A 14238-nucleotide genomic window follows, 5' to 3' on the forward strand; every position below is an offset into this window, starting at 1 on the left:
GATGTGATCCTTCTCAGCAAATTGCATTTTTCATTAAGCAAGTGCTTCACTACGAAAGATCTTTCTTGAATCAGGTTTATTTTGCCCAGTGCAGAGGATAGTACATGGAATTATTTTTGGCACAGAAAAGCTCAGCAGTACAGTACAAGATAAAGAAATACATGTTGTAGTAACTAATCATTTGTAGTAAAAGACATACATTTGTAGTACAAAGTCCAAGGGGCAAGATAAAGTATACAAGAAAATGGCGCATGAGGTGCCAGCACTGTTGGGGGCCCTAGATCAAGGGGGACATAGATAAGGGTTTGAACAGCTAGGGGAAAGAAGGAGTTCCTGTGTCTAGTGGTCTTGGTTGGGAAGGACCTGTATTGGCGGCCCGACGAAAGAGGTTTAAGGTAGAGGTTGCCAGGGTGAAAGGGGTCTAGCAGCAGATAGTTTAGCAAATTGACCAATATAGGCCATTTTAGAGAATCAAAGTATTGGTACCTTAAAGAAGCACGACCGGGACATATAGTAGAATGCAGTAAACAATTCAGGATACCCACTTTTAGAGGAACTTCCCTGGTTTCAGTATCAGAAACACTTCCTATAGCTCTGTATACTTGTATATTAAATGTAGTCCTGCCCTCCCAGTAATGTTTAGAGTAGGCTTTCTAAAAGGTCATTTATATTTTGTACTGGCTTTAGAACTCTCAGTAAACAAACATTCTGCATAGCTGCACCTGACAGGTCTAAAGATGTCACCACCTGTGATACATTTCAGAATGTAAATCAGGAAGAGAAAAGATTTTACAATGGGCAAACTGACTAAACATTGTAAAAATAAAACCTTTAATGTGTAACCACTTAAAGCGGAATATAACCCTGCATTTCAACTTTGCTCTAAAACATTATTAACAGCATATTATATGCAAAAAGCATTTTTTTTTTACTAGACCAGCATTGGAAGGGTTAAACACAGAGGTTTAAAGTTCCGTGGAGAGATATGCAGAAGTTCAGATTGTTACATTCTATTTAGTTACTGTAAATGTATCTATTGAGAAATGTTACACACTCTTTGGCTGTCCTCCAGCTCCTTCTCAGTCAGAGAGATGAGTCACATTCAACACTTAGATACATTTATGTAAACAAAATGTATCTATGTCAGCTTCGGATGCGTCTGCAGAAATCTCCAGGAACTTTAAAGCACCGTGTAACCCTTCCAATGCTGGTCTAGTAAAAAAAAAATGCTGGTTGCATATAATATACTGTAAATAATGTTTTAGAGCAAGGTTGAAATGCAGGGTTATATTCCGCTTTAAGGACCACGAGCTTAAACCCCCCTATTGACCAGGCTATTTTTTTCAAAATGCAGTGGTTAGGCCTCGCTGCAGAGACGTACAACTCAGCACGCAAGTGATGCCCCCCCCCCCCCCTCTCCCCTAGCCAGCCTATGACAGCTTCAGCCAATGAGAGCTGATTGCTCTCCTGCCTCCCAGGGGGACAGCCGTGTCACACGGCTGCCCCCAGTACAGCGCTGCCGTAGATCACAGCGCTGTACTTACTAAATAGATGGCGGTTTTGCCATCTAACAGTCTCCTAGCGGCGATCACCGCTGGCAGACTGATTACAGTGTGGAGCTCGGTGCGTGCGATCTCCTGCAAATCCCCGCCCCAGGACTTTACGCCGATCGCGTTAGGGGGCCCTGGGGCTACCGCCACGGTCACGCCCATCGGTGTGACACGGTCAGCTAGAGGTTAACTCAAACTGAAGGTATTTTTGTGTTTTAATTTTTTTTCTGTGTATTGATTCTGCTGTGATATTTTTCAAAATGTTGTGCTAGTTAAAAGGTTTATTTTAAAGCACAACTAAAGCTAGCAGGATATGGAGGCTGCCATATTTATTACCTTTTAAACAATACCGATTACTTGGCAGCCCTGCTGATCTTTTTGGCTGCAGCAGTGTCTGAATAACACCAGAAACAAGCATGCAGCGAATCTTGTGAGATCTGACAATAATGTCAGAAACACCTGATTTGCTGCATGCTTGTTCAGGGTCTATGACTAGAAGTATTAGACGCAGGGGATCAGCAAGCTAACCAGGCAACTGTTATTGTTTAGAAGGAAATAAGTATGCCAGCCTTCATATCCCTCTCGCCTTCAGTTCTCCTTTAATCATCCTAGCCACCTTCAGGTTTATCATGTGTTTTCGTTTTAAACGGTTGATTATGATAGCATGTATAACCTTTATGGATCTGATCTGCTGAACATTGCATTGCTAATCCCCGGAGGAAACAAACATGCAAACTCCATGCAAATAGTGTCCTGGATGGAGATTAGTATAGCATCTGTTCTTGAATATGCATATTCCACTGCACAGTTGATGTTTTTATGAGTTTCTTCTGTTGTCACATATCATGAGCTTCATACTGACAGACAGCAGACATCTGTCTATAGAAGCCCCAGCTTTCTCTTTATAATACTCAGGCCCTTTAGATTGGAGACTGCCCTAGAAAATATGTTAAAGTCTTTGTGAAAAAAACAGCAACATGTCAACTCTGTGCTTTGATAGTCATGCTTTCAAACTAAACTTATGTCTAAGCTATAAAGAATAGAGAAGTTTCTATTGAATGTCACGTCGCAATGCTCCCTTGGGTAGCATTAGTAAGCTGTTCTTTTGGTCGAGATGTGAGAAGGAATACGCTGACTCTGTGCACATGGCTGAATTCAATCCAAAATAGTTTATTTAGTTATTTTTATAGTACAACACATAAAAGACCTTCTGTACATTCTCCATGCGAGTGATGACTCATGTCAGATTGGCTGCTGTGTCTAGTAAAGTGTACCTGTCACCCGTTTTTAAGTAGTGAAGGCAGCTACTTAGAGAATAGAAAAACTTGAACCTTTAAAATCACCTGGAATGGGTGACATGATGGCGATATAGGTGGTAATGCTTATATTTCCCAGCGAGGTTCACTTCTTCTGAAATACTGATGTTTAAAGAGAGCCCGAGGTGGGCACATATAATTTAAAAAAAACTATGCTACCTGATCCGGGGGGCTGGGTGGATAATGTAGCCGCCATCTCCACCGCTCTCTGCTGCTCCTGTGCCCTGTACCGCCTTAGTTTCACTTTCATGACCTCTGGGGTCACAACGTTGGAAGGAGAGCAAGATGCTCTCTCAGCGTGCAAGGAGGCGGGGGAACAGCAGGGGGCACAGCCAGGGAGAGACAGCTGCCCAATGGGCATCTTGATCAGGGAATCCCTTTCCTCCTTTCCCCTCGAGATTAGCGGTAATTATTGTCGCCAATTTCGGGGGGTTATAGCGCGGTGGTGGGGGGGGGGGAGCACAGAGGCATGTCCTGCAGCAGGGAACAAGCCTCTTTGTCCCATCTGCCCTCCCCTTGCAAGGCAAGTGTCAAGGGAGCCTAACAAGACCGTCTCTTTTATATGATGACAATACTACAAATAGTACAGTAATGTTCTTCCTAATGTCAAATATCTTAATTTTTGTATATTTAACATAGATATGGGAATTTGTCAGAATTGCAAACAGGAAAAAAAGCCAGCACTTGCACTAAAAGCAATATTCTATTGCCAGTGATGTGTGGGTGATCAGCATGCTATCTCCAGGCTAATTCCTAACCACTTTACGCATAAATGTGTTCATTATGTGCATTACACCGCTGTGTGACTAGTCGTTTTCTTTCAATTTTGGCAATTATTTCTTCATCTACTGAGGTCACTTATTGACAATTTGTTGCCTAACAGAGATCAAGATGAATCATTACATGTTTCTTCTTATTCTTTTTATGTTTGTTGTTTTTTATTATGAATGATGATGTAATGCTATAATTATCTAATGTAAGCAAACCTCTGTAACACTGTATGCTGTAAAACTGGTGCGTTTTAACTGATCAGTTGTTCCGTAGCAGTGCATTGTGAAAAAGATTCAGTTTTAAAGTGTAAAATGTGAAATGGGCCATAGGGAAACATTACTTGCACCTCAGTTGTCTGTTCAGTTATAAAGCCACGTTCACAGTGCTGTTGCATGGTAATTTAAGAGGCAGGGCCCATTATGCAAAAGACAATATATGATTAATAAGACACGGACTCCGACATGGATTTTAAATGGCCGTAGGCTATATTTATTGCGGTTTTAAAGAAATAAATTAAATTATTATTGTTTATTCAACTGATAAATAAGATTATCAACCATAACATCATAACAACTTATAACCACAGGTATCAACTGATACTTAAACACCATACAGTCTTTAGACTAGTATAACTTTGTCCAATAATAGTCCAAAATCAGCTAGCCCACCCACAATCGTGGGCGACTTTCACCGCCAATAAAGTCAATCCGCCTACGACAGTAAAACACAAAGCAAAGGGTGGGTGGGTGGGTGCTTCCAGCTTGGATGACTGGAGACTGAAGAGAAATGGGCAGAGCATCACAGGTTAGGGGAGAAACCCTCTGTGACTGGACAGCTGAGAATTGGCTCCAAAAGACAGCTGCCAATCATCTGAGAGGATCCTCTCACCTCTGCTCAGCAACCAGATCTCCACACAGACTCCTAAGGACTGCCCAGCATCTGAAAGAGAGAGAGAAAACAGCAGCATCAAAAGGGAAAAGGCACATCTCATTATAACAATCCATTGTGAACTGTATACACCCCAGAGAATATTTGTGTGGGAATCATTAACCCCTTCTAAACTGAGATCTATTTAATATGTGAAAAGAACTTAATTAAAGTAAGCATCACCCAAACGGTCCCACCACCAAATTACCAAGAGGCCAGCGTTCCATACTCTCACTATGGCCTTACATGGTAATTTAAGAGGCAGGGCCCATTATGCAAAAGACAATATATGATTAATAAGACACGGACTCCGACATGGATTTTAAATGGCCGTAGGCTATATTTATTGCGGTTTTAAAGAAATAAATTAAATTATTATTGTTTATTCAACTGATAAATAAGATTATCAACCATAACATCATAACAACTTATAACCACAGGTATCAACTGATACTTAAACACCATACAGTCTTTAGACTAGTATAACTTTGTCCAATAATAGTCCAAAATCAGCTAGCCCACCCACAATCGTGGGCGACTTTCACCGCCACCCGCCAGGCTAAGGCCTGGCACCCCAGCCCACGGCCCTCTCAACCATGTCCTGTAAACCCATGTTGAAGATATCTAAACCTATGGGGGAGAGGTGTACCAAATCCGGGCGGTACAACCCTGGGATGCCACCCTCCAACTCCGTGTGGCGGAACGTAAAACCGCCAATCTGTGGCATAAACTTGCTTAATGTGAAATTGACCCGCTTACGAATCTTCTCGTGAAACCTCTTAGGGCCCCGTGTTAACCACAGATAGCGCTGTACTATTTCTGAAAAGACCAGAACCGTACTGGGAAAAGCCTCATGTATCTGGACAAGATCCTGTTGAATTTGAGCTAGGAGCTCTAGGGTTTTTATTTTTCCCAAGTCGTTCCCACCCAAGTGAAAAATCAAAACATCCGGGACTGGCCATGAATCTAAAAGTGAATACACTTTGGGAAGAAAAGCCCCCCAGCGCATCCCCCTAGCACCCTTCCAGTAAATTTGAAATCGGTCAACGCTCAAGTCCAAATTATCGGTATAGGGTCTTTCTTTGGCTCTCATCCGCGCCCAAAAGATGAAAGAGTGGCCTAAAATCCAGACCACATGTTTCAAACCTGTAAAAATATAAATCATTAGTAGCACGACAAGGCAGGACGAATGTACAACAAATACCTCCTAGATTCCCATCTACCGATCCGTTTAATCACTGTGTCAGGGAGACCCAACCTAGCAGCTTCTGTGGCCGCTCCGATTCTGAAGGAGTGACTGGAAAATTTTAGAGCACTCAAACCTAACACACTCAGACATCTGCTTAACACTGATCTGAACTGGAACATGGATAAAGGGTGACCTTTAGCATGCGCTAAAAAGGAAATTGATTGTACCCGCACCTGCAAAAATTCAGAAATTATTCGGCAAGGGCAAGAAAATCTACCTTCCAGGCGATACAAAGTCAGCCATGTGCCTCTACCAAACCTATCTGTTTTTGACCGCTTGATGAAAACTCGCACTGCTTCTTGTGACAGAACCACATCTTGCTGGCCCAGACCCGTATGCATTTTTTTAGATTTAGAAACTAACTCTGAAATGCGCAGAGCGCCAAAAAACGCGAGTGAGAATGATGCCCTGAATAAACGTACCTCGTAATCAGTTAAACAGACGAGAGGCAAAATATATAATAAGTCCTCAAGTAAACAAAAGGTAATAGGACGTCTACCGTCTGGAGAGGCAGGAGCAGATTTCAAGCCTCTCAATAGTTGCTTAACCAGAAAATAATCCGAACACGCGGGGGCGCTATGCAGCCGACGAAAAAATGAAACGCCGGCTAACTTACGCTGCAGCGCTGAAATTGATAAACCATCTGAGGTCTTCGCACAAATAAAAGACAGGAATAACTCAACTTCATTCGCTAAAGGCGACAGAGAGCAAGCATCCGCGAAAGCACACCAGTCAGCCCATGCAGCCGAGTACTCGGCCCATGTTCTGGCTGACAGTGATTGACGAATTGCTGATGCAACTAGCTCCCGATCAAACTCCAAAGATGGGCCGGACAAGGTACACCCTCTTCCTGTGCAGATGGCGCCAGCTCCCTGAATAAGGCAAATTGCTGTCGGGATAAAGCATCTGCAGTCAGGTTCAGCTTCCCGGGTAGATGAACTGCTTTTAACCATACATTAAAACGCAGGCACAGCAGCACCAATTGTCTCAGGATCTGTAATACAGGCAGTGATTTGGAAGTAAGCGTATTTATTGCAAATACTACTCCTTTGTTGTCAGATTGCAACAAAATACGCTTGTTTGCAAATCCGCTTCCCCAAATGACTAAGGAGACTAGAACTGGGAAAAGTTCCAACAAGACAATATTTTTGGTGTAACCTTGAGTAAACCAGTATGCAGGCCACCTTTCGGCGCTCCAACAACCTTGCCAATAAGCCCCATAACCGATAGCTCCTGCTGAGTCCGTGAAAAGGTCCATATGTTCATCTTTGATTGGTGAAGGCCCCGGCAATTTCTCAACAACCTGCTGCAAGCAATTTAATAAAACATTAAAGCGGTTAAACAAACCCTCCCCAGAAAACCCCGCATTCTCACCCGGGTTAGGAGCTGGAATCCCTTGTGCAGGATCCTCCGCTTCCCCTTCCGATGAGCTGGACTCCGGGTCAGCAGCTGGGAAGCCTGCTCCCCCTTGGAGTGGAATGCCTGGCAGGCTGTGTGGTGAAGGCTGGTGGTGCTGCTGGATGAGGTCCGGAGCTTGTGCCTGGGCCACCTCAGAAGCCATGGATGGAGCGAAGGGTGCTGGTCCGGGAAGGTCCAGGTGAGCAGGGGAGGCCAGCAGAGATGCCGATGAGGAGGAAGATGAATGAGCAGCAGCAGCGGCTGGGGTGGATGAGGCGCTCCGGGCAGCCGTGTTAATAGGCCGCCCTGGAACGCAAACAAGCCCAGGATCACCGGCAAGATGGCCGCCATGAGCACTTCCGCCCATGTGACCACGCGAACTTCCTGCTGTGTGGCTACGCGAACTTCCGCCCTTACTTGCGCGGCCACTTCCTGTGGGCTTGGAGAGCGGTCCCCGGGAATCCGGAGAATAAGGACGCCTAGGCTTCTTGTTCCGCTTCGCCGGCGGCGCGGAAGGACTTCCAGCGCCCGCTCCGGCAGAGGAGGTGGAAGGAACCGGCAGCTTGGTCTTCTTGGAGCGGCTCCTGGACGCACGCTCCGACGGTCCAGGTGCGGAGGGGGCAGCGGCAGCAGACAATTCCGGAGGCACAGGCAAGGAAACCAGGTCAGTAGGTGATGCAGAAGGGGCAGATATAGCATCCAGCATCTGCCGCAGACGGTCCTCACCCCCTTCAGCTCTAGCCACAGCTGCTAAACGCAGCAAAATCTGATCCATGGCTGAAGAAGCCAAAGAAAAAGGAAAGAGAGAGAAATGGGGAAAATAAATAAAATTAAATAAATAAATAATAAGAAGAAAGTAACAAAATAGGTAGAAATAAATTAAAAAGGAAAAATTAAATAAGTAAAGTAAATAAAAGGAGCTAGAATGACAATTAGTGGGAGTCAGATACAGCAGCTCCTGCTTCCAGCTTGGATGACTGGAGACTGAAGAGAAATGGGCAGAGCATCACAGGTTAGGGGAGAAACCCTCTGTGACTGGACAGCTGAGAATTGGCTCCAAAAGACAGCTGCCAATCATCTGAGAGGATCCTCTCACCTCTGCTCAGCAACCAGATCTCCACACAGACTCCTAAGGACTGCCCAGCATCTGAAAGAGAGAGAGAAAACAGCAGCATCAAAAGGGAAAAGGCACATCTCATTATAACAATCCATTGTGAACTGTATACACCCCAGAGAATATTTGTGTGGGAATCATTAACCCCTTCTAAACTGAGATCTATTTAATATGTGAAAAGAACTTAATTAAAGTAAGCATCACCCAAACGGTCCCACCACCAAATTACCAAGAGGCCAGCGTTCCATACTCTCACTATGGCCTTACATTCCCTGTGACAGTAGAAATGCAACGCAACAGATCAGGACAGCAGTGCTGCATGTTATGTTTGTGTTGGGTACAGTGAAGCACACAGTCAATGAAAAGTATGCTTCACTTACACTTTTAACACGCGTGTTTACCGGTAACGCACTGCATGCTGCTACTCTACTGCAACCTTTTATACTGCAACACTCCCGCCGCACTGTGAAGGTTGTATAGATGGTACCTTGAGGTACGGTAAGCCGCATTACAAAGCGGCCATTAACTGCCTTACAACCGTGTCACGCGGAAGCCCCTGGACCGTCTAACGCCAATTGGCGTCAAGTGCTGGGCGAGTATTTGCAGGAGATTGCGAGCGGTGATGAGCGCGCATCCCTGCTTAAATGATGAAGCTCCACTCTGTCATCAGTCTCCCAGTGGCGATCAACTAGGAAACTGTTAGACGATAAAACCACTGTCTATTTACATTGTACAGCATCTGCGATCTATAGCAGCGCTCTACAGCTGATCTACAGCCGTGTCACACGGCTTTCCCCCTGGGAGGCATGAGAGTGATCGGCTATCATAGGCTGATGCCTATGACAGCCAATTGCGCGTATTGGCTGGTGGGGGGAGGAAGGGTTGGGGAATAAAAGAGTAGCAATATTTATTTAAAATAATAATAATAATAATATATACTGTATATATATATATATATATATATATATATATATATATATATTTATAAATAAACTTCCTGGGAGGGAACATAGCCCACCAACAGAAAGTTCTGTTGGTGGGCAGAAAGGGGGGGGGGGTCACTTGTGTAATGAGTTGTAAGGCCCTGCAGCGAGGCCTTAAAGCTGCCTAAATAGTAAAAAATTGCCTGGTCACTAGGGGTTGTAAGTCCAAAGTCTTCAAGTGGTTAAACTGCACCGCAACACACCACTGTGAATGTGGCCTGACTGACAGCACACAGAAACACATGCGTCGTATGGGTATAAACTGTGATAAAGGTTGTGTCTTGAAGATCAATCAGTGGATGGTGTCTACAGGATTGCACAGATATGAAACTGTAGTCTGTAGTCTTGTGGCAGAAAACAGTTGGGCATTAAAAAGTCATTGCACACATGCAAGTTTTATGCATTGCACGTATTTTTGCAGTATTCATTTTTTTTTATTACCTAGCTTGCTAGGTTTGCAAGTCTGTTGATGGGCCAGTGCACAACAAAATCCTCTAGCAGATCTGCAAAACGCAGGAGGTTTTTGAAGCAGATTTCAGAGCGATTCTAGGCATGTTTTCTAAACATGCCTAGCGTTTTATGGAGCGTTTTTTTTGTGTAGCAGATTTCAAATATTGTTACAGTAAAGCTGTTACTGAACAGCTTCTGTAACAAAAACACCTGGAAAACTGCTCTGATCTAGCGTTTTTCAGAGCAGTTTTCCACTTTCCTATACTTTAACATTGAGGCAGAAACGCCTCAGAAATCTAAAAAATGCTGCAGCTACGGAGTTTGCATTTGTGGAAAAAACGAACCGTTCTGGTGTGCACCATCCCATTCACTTTCATTAGGCAAGCGGTTTTCTTCCTGCAAGCGTTTTAAAAAACGCTTCAGAACCGCTTCGGTGTGCACCAGCCCTTCCTGTGTGAATGGCAGATGCAACTTGATGAGGCTGAACAGCAGCTTGTGAAATGGCCAAACTCCTCCTAAGCCATCATTAACCACATGATGCAGTCATGGAGATACTGAGAGGGGACATCAACCAGACATCACCCTGTCATCTCCTCTGTGCTGCTGACAGATTAGCTCTTTGTGGTCAGAATGACAGTACAGTTCTGCAGAGTTCATCGCATCATCAGTTTCTTCCTCCCTGCTCTGTGCATAATAAAGCATTCATCCTTCCAACACACTTGCCAAAATATTCATAAAAAGGGCAATTTTAAAAAAGTAAAGTCCAACAAAAGAGGAGTACGAAATGGCTACTTATTGCAGGCTGATTAGAGGTCCACGGGGGTTTTAGAAAGCCGCAATGCTGACTAAAAGCAGTTACTTTCATTTAGCTGTACACCCCTAATGGAAAAATTGCATACAAGAAAATGCAGCGACTTGTATAAGCCCTCCCTTAAAAATAAAAAAAAAGTGAAATTAAATTATAAAAAGTAATTAAAAAGGTCACTGAGGCCAAATTATCACATGGTATAATATAGGTATTGCTTCTAACTACAGGAGAAGTGTGATATTTCTGTAGTGTACTGTTGTTTCCCTGCACTTCTGAGAACATTACATGTGTGTGTTTAGAGTCCACAACACAACAACATTATGAAACAACTCGATCTAGGGATTATGTGGATTTCTACTAAGCTCTTATATTAACTATTTCAGGACAGCCACAACATTGCTATTCGGTCTTGGTCTGCTGCCCCTGTTCTGTGTCAGGTAATGAAGAGATGTGTTGTACAGCAGAGCACTCACAGTAAACAAGCAATCTATTAAACAGTAGGGTAGTTTCCTCTCCAGGCCAGACTGGAATGCTGCAGAGAGTTGTTCCATTTCCCTGGGACCTTCCTGATTACTTATCACAACAATAACAACAGCAGAGCAGCAGCAGGACTTGTTTTAAAAAAAAATGCAACACAGACATTTATGAATCAGGGTACTGGCCAAATCCTCTATGGGAGATGGCTTTTTGTTGGATCATGCATTTAGGAAAACGCAGCCTGTTGCTTTATTTGTACAGAAAATATTGATGATATAGCATAATAATTTATTGATGTCACTAGGTGCCCATTAACAGTAACATTTTTATGGAAGGTTAAAAAAAATTAAAAAGACTTGTTACATTAGAAACAATCAATTGGAAATGATCCATTGTTACTCCAAAAAAAGATGTTTTTTCATTCTCTACAAAGACTGTATCGGCCCCACACAGACGAACCGATCATACCTCATGAGCTGGGAATTAGGATACTTAGACAAATATTATTTATTAGAGTAATATAAAGTATTTTTGTGTGAGAGAGTGCTCAACAATATAGAAAATACCTCAAAGGATGATGTTGAAAATATTGTACTGACAAAATAGGTTCTTGTGATCTCACTATCAAGCAAAATCTTAGATATACGTATACCAACATAATTATATACCGGTAGATGAAAAAAAACATACTTTTATTTATTGTCAGTATATCAGTTAAATATGAAAATTGTTTCTCATAAAACAGATTACCCTCCCCCACACATCAATAAAAACACAATTCTGAGCCCACTGGTGTGAGCTGGGTGTCCCCAGTGACACTAATTTGGGAGATCTGCACACAATCGTTTGTAAAATTTATTAGCCCCAGGGAGAATAATTACTGATGACTAATATTCTATTTTGACAAACTTTCTTTGATTTCACATAAATTATGTTAGTTATTTTATATATGAAAATGTTTAACATACAAAAAAAGTAAATGATGGATAATATTTTAACTTTTGATGAGACAACACCCAAGATATGACACTTTGATACAATGTAAAGTAGTCAGTGTAAATCTTCTATAAGGCTACTTGCACACCAAGACGTTGCGTTAGGTGCTACGTTAAGGTCGCATAACGTGCACCTAACACAACGTATGGTGCTGCAAGTAAGGACGGTAGAGTGAGCCGCGTTAGGCGGCTCGATTCCTATAATGTCTCCAAGAGTGGCGCTGATTAGCCAGCGGGACCACGTGATGCGGAGCGAGACACTCCGCATCACGTGGTCCCGCCGGCCAATCAGCGGCCGCCAGTGCAGTGAATATTAAGTAGCCATGTGCGCGGCTACTGTAGCTGGCTCTCCCCGCCTCCTCTCCGCCCCCCACTGCGCATGTGCAAACAGTCTAACGCGGCTGTAGCCGCTGTAACGCCGTAGCATGCTGCACTTTCCGGAGAACGTGCAGCGTTACATGTAACGCAACGTGGGCTGTGTGAACACTTGTGTTACATTGCTGTGCGTTGGGGGAGCGTTACAGGCGCACTAACGTGCGCCTGTAACGTCTTAGTGTGTAAGCAGCCTAACAGTGTAAATTTGCTGCCCCATCAAAATAACAACACACAACTAACAAGAGTAAGAATAGTCATAAGTGAAGAATATCACAATTCTGCTCAAAGTGCCCAATTATAAATTAGAGTAAAAAACAAACTACGACAGGTGAAAAATTTGTGTTAACAAGAATTTGTCTTGAGCAGGAAAATAAAATCATAGATTGTACACATCAAAGGTACATTTTTAAACCGCAAACCTGAATATATTGTCATTTTTATTATTAATATTATTATTATTGATTTATACGGCGCCAACATATTCCGTAGAGTTGTAACAAGTAACTAGGATAATAGGGGGAAAAACAGGAGGGGTAGTACATGATAATCATACCTAGAGGCAGTGTGTTTTAGGATATCTAGTAAGAGTGCAACTTGGCTTTAGGTCAAAGGGGAATGGGCTAAGGTAGAGCATATGCTTGTCAGAAAAAAGTGAGTCTTGAGGGAGCATTTAAAGATATCAAAGATAGGAGAGAGACAAATGTGTTGTGGTAGGGCATTCCAGTGGAGGGGTAAAGTCGTGTGAAATCTTGTTTATGTGAATGTGAGGAGGTGATACTACAGGAGGACAGAAGAAGGTCATGTGCAGCAGATCTAAGATTGCAGTTGGGTTGGCATTTGGAAACTAGGGTGGAGTTGTACAAGGAAGAGAAATTGTGATGAGCTTTGTAGGTTAGGGTTAAGAGTTAGAACTGGATCCTCTGGTTAATTGGTAGCCAATGAAGAGCTTGACAGAGAGGAGAAGCAGAGGAAGAGTGAGAAGAGAGATGAATGAGACAAGCAACCGAGTTCAGTACAGATTGGAGGGGTGCCAGTCTGTTAGTTGGTAGTCCACAAAGTAGTATGTTACAATAGTCCAGACAAGATAATGGCCTCAATTCACTAAGCTTATCTCCTGTCTTTAATAACGTTTCTCGTGTTATCACCATGGTGATAAGGCATGTATTCAGGAAGCATTTTACCTCATGCAAACCTAAAGTTAACTCTCTGTCTTTAAGTTAAGGTGAGATCACTAAAGTTAACTCTTCAATCCTTAAAATAACTCCAGAATTCTAAAGTTAAAGACAGGCTGTCAATTAACTGCATGTGAAAATAACTACAGAGGAGGTAACTTAACTACAGAGGAGGTAACTTAAGAAATGAAGAGATAACATAACGCTCTCACTGTGTGGTGGCAAGTTTTCTCTTGCCTTATTATCTCCAGCATGATCTTAGTGAATTGAGGCCATTATCTATTATCTATCGTTTTGTTATACAATTCAATCTGATTTATTGAAATATATAATTATTCTTAAAAATGGTACAGTTAATGGACAACTTTAGGCCGAATTCTCATAGGATGTTTTGTTATTGTTTTTTAACCACAGAATTTTGCCACACCTAGTCATGTGTAAAAACTCCAGCAATGGAACTGAACACACATGAGCAATTGGAGGACTGCATTTGAGTGCAGCAGGGAAAATATCTTTCCACAGTGCTTATTACTAGACCTTGATGCAGCTTAATTATTGCAGGTTGTAACTATATCAGTTGTATTGCTTGATTTTATTTGGTGATATAGAACAAGCATAAGCTGCACCTTGAAGAATAAAATGATCTTGTATGT

At 42.8% G+C, this 14238-nt stretch overlaps 1 protein-coding gene across 11 annotated transcripts in view; it reads left to right on the plus strand.

The window, feature by feature from the left end:
• The window catches only part of RARB (retinoic acid receptor beta), a 932180-nt gene that overhangs the window by 696280 nt on the left and 221662 nt on the right, over nucleotides 1-14238 (plus strand). The window lies entirely within an intron of this gene.

Source organism: Hyperolius riggenbachi, chromosome 5 (assembly GCF_040937935.1).
Source record: "Hyperolius riggenbachi isolate aHypRig1 chromosome 5, aHypRig1.pri, whole genome shotgun sequence".
NCBI classification, from domain to species: domain Eukaryota; kingdom Metazoa; phylum Chordata; class Amphibia; order Anura; family Hyperoliidae; genus Hyperolius; species Hyperolius riggenbachi.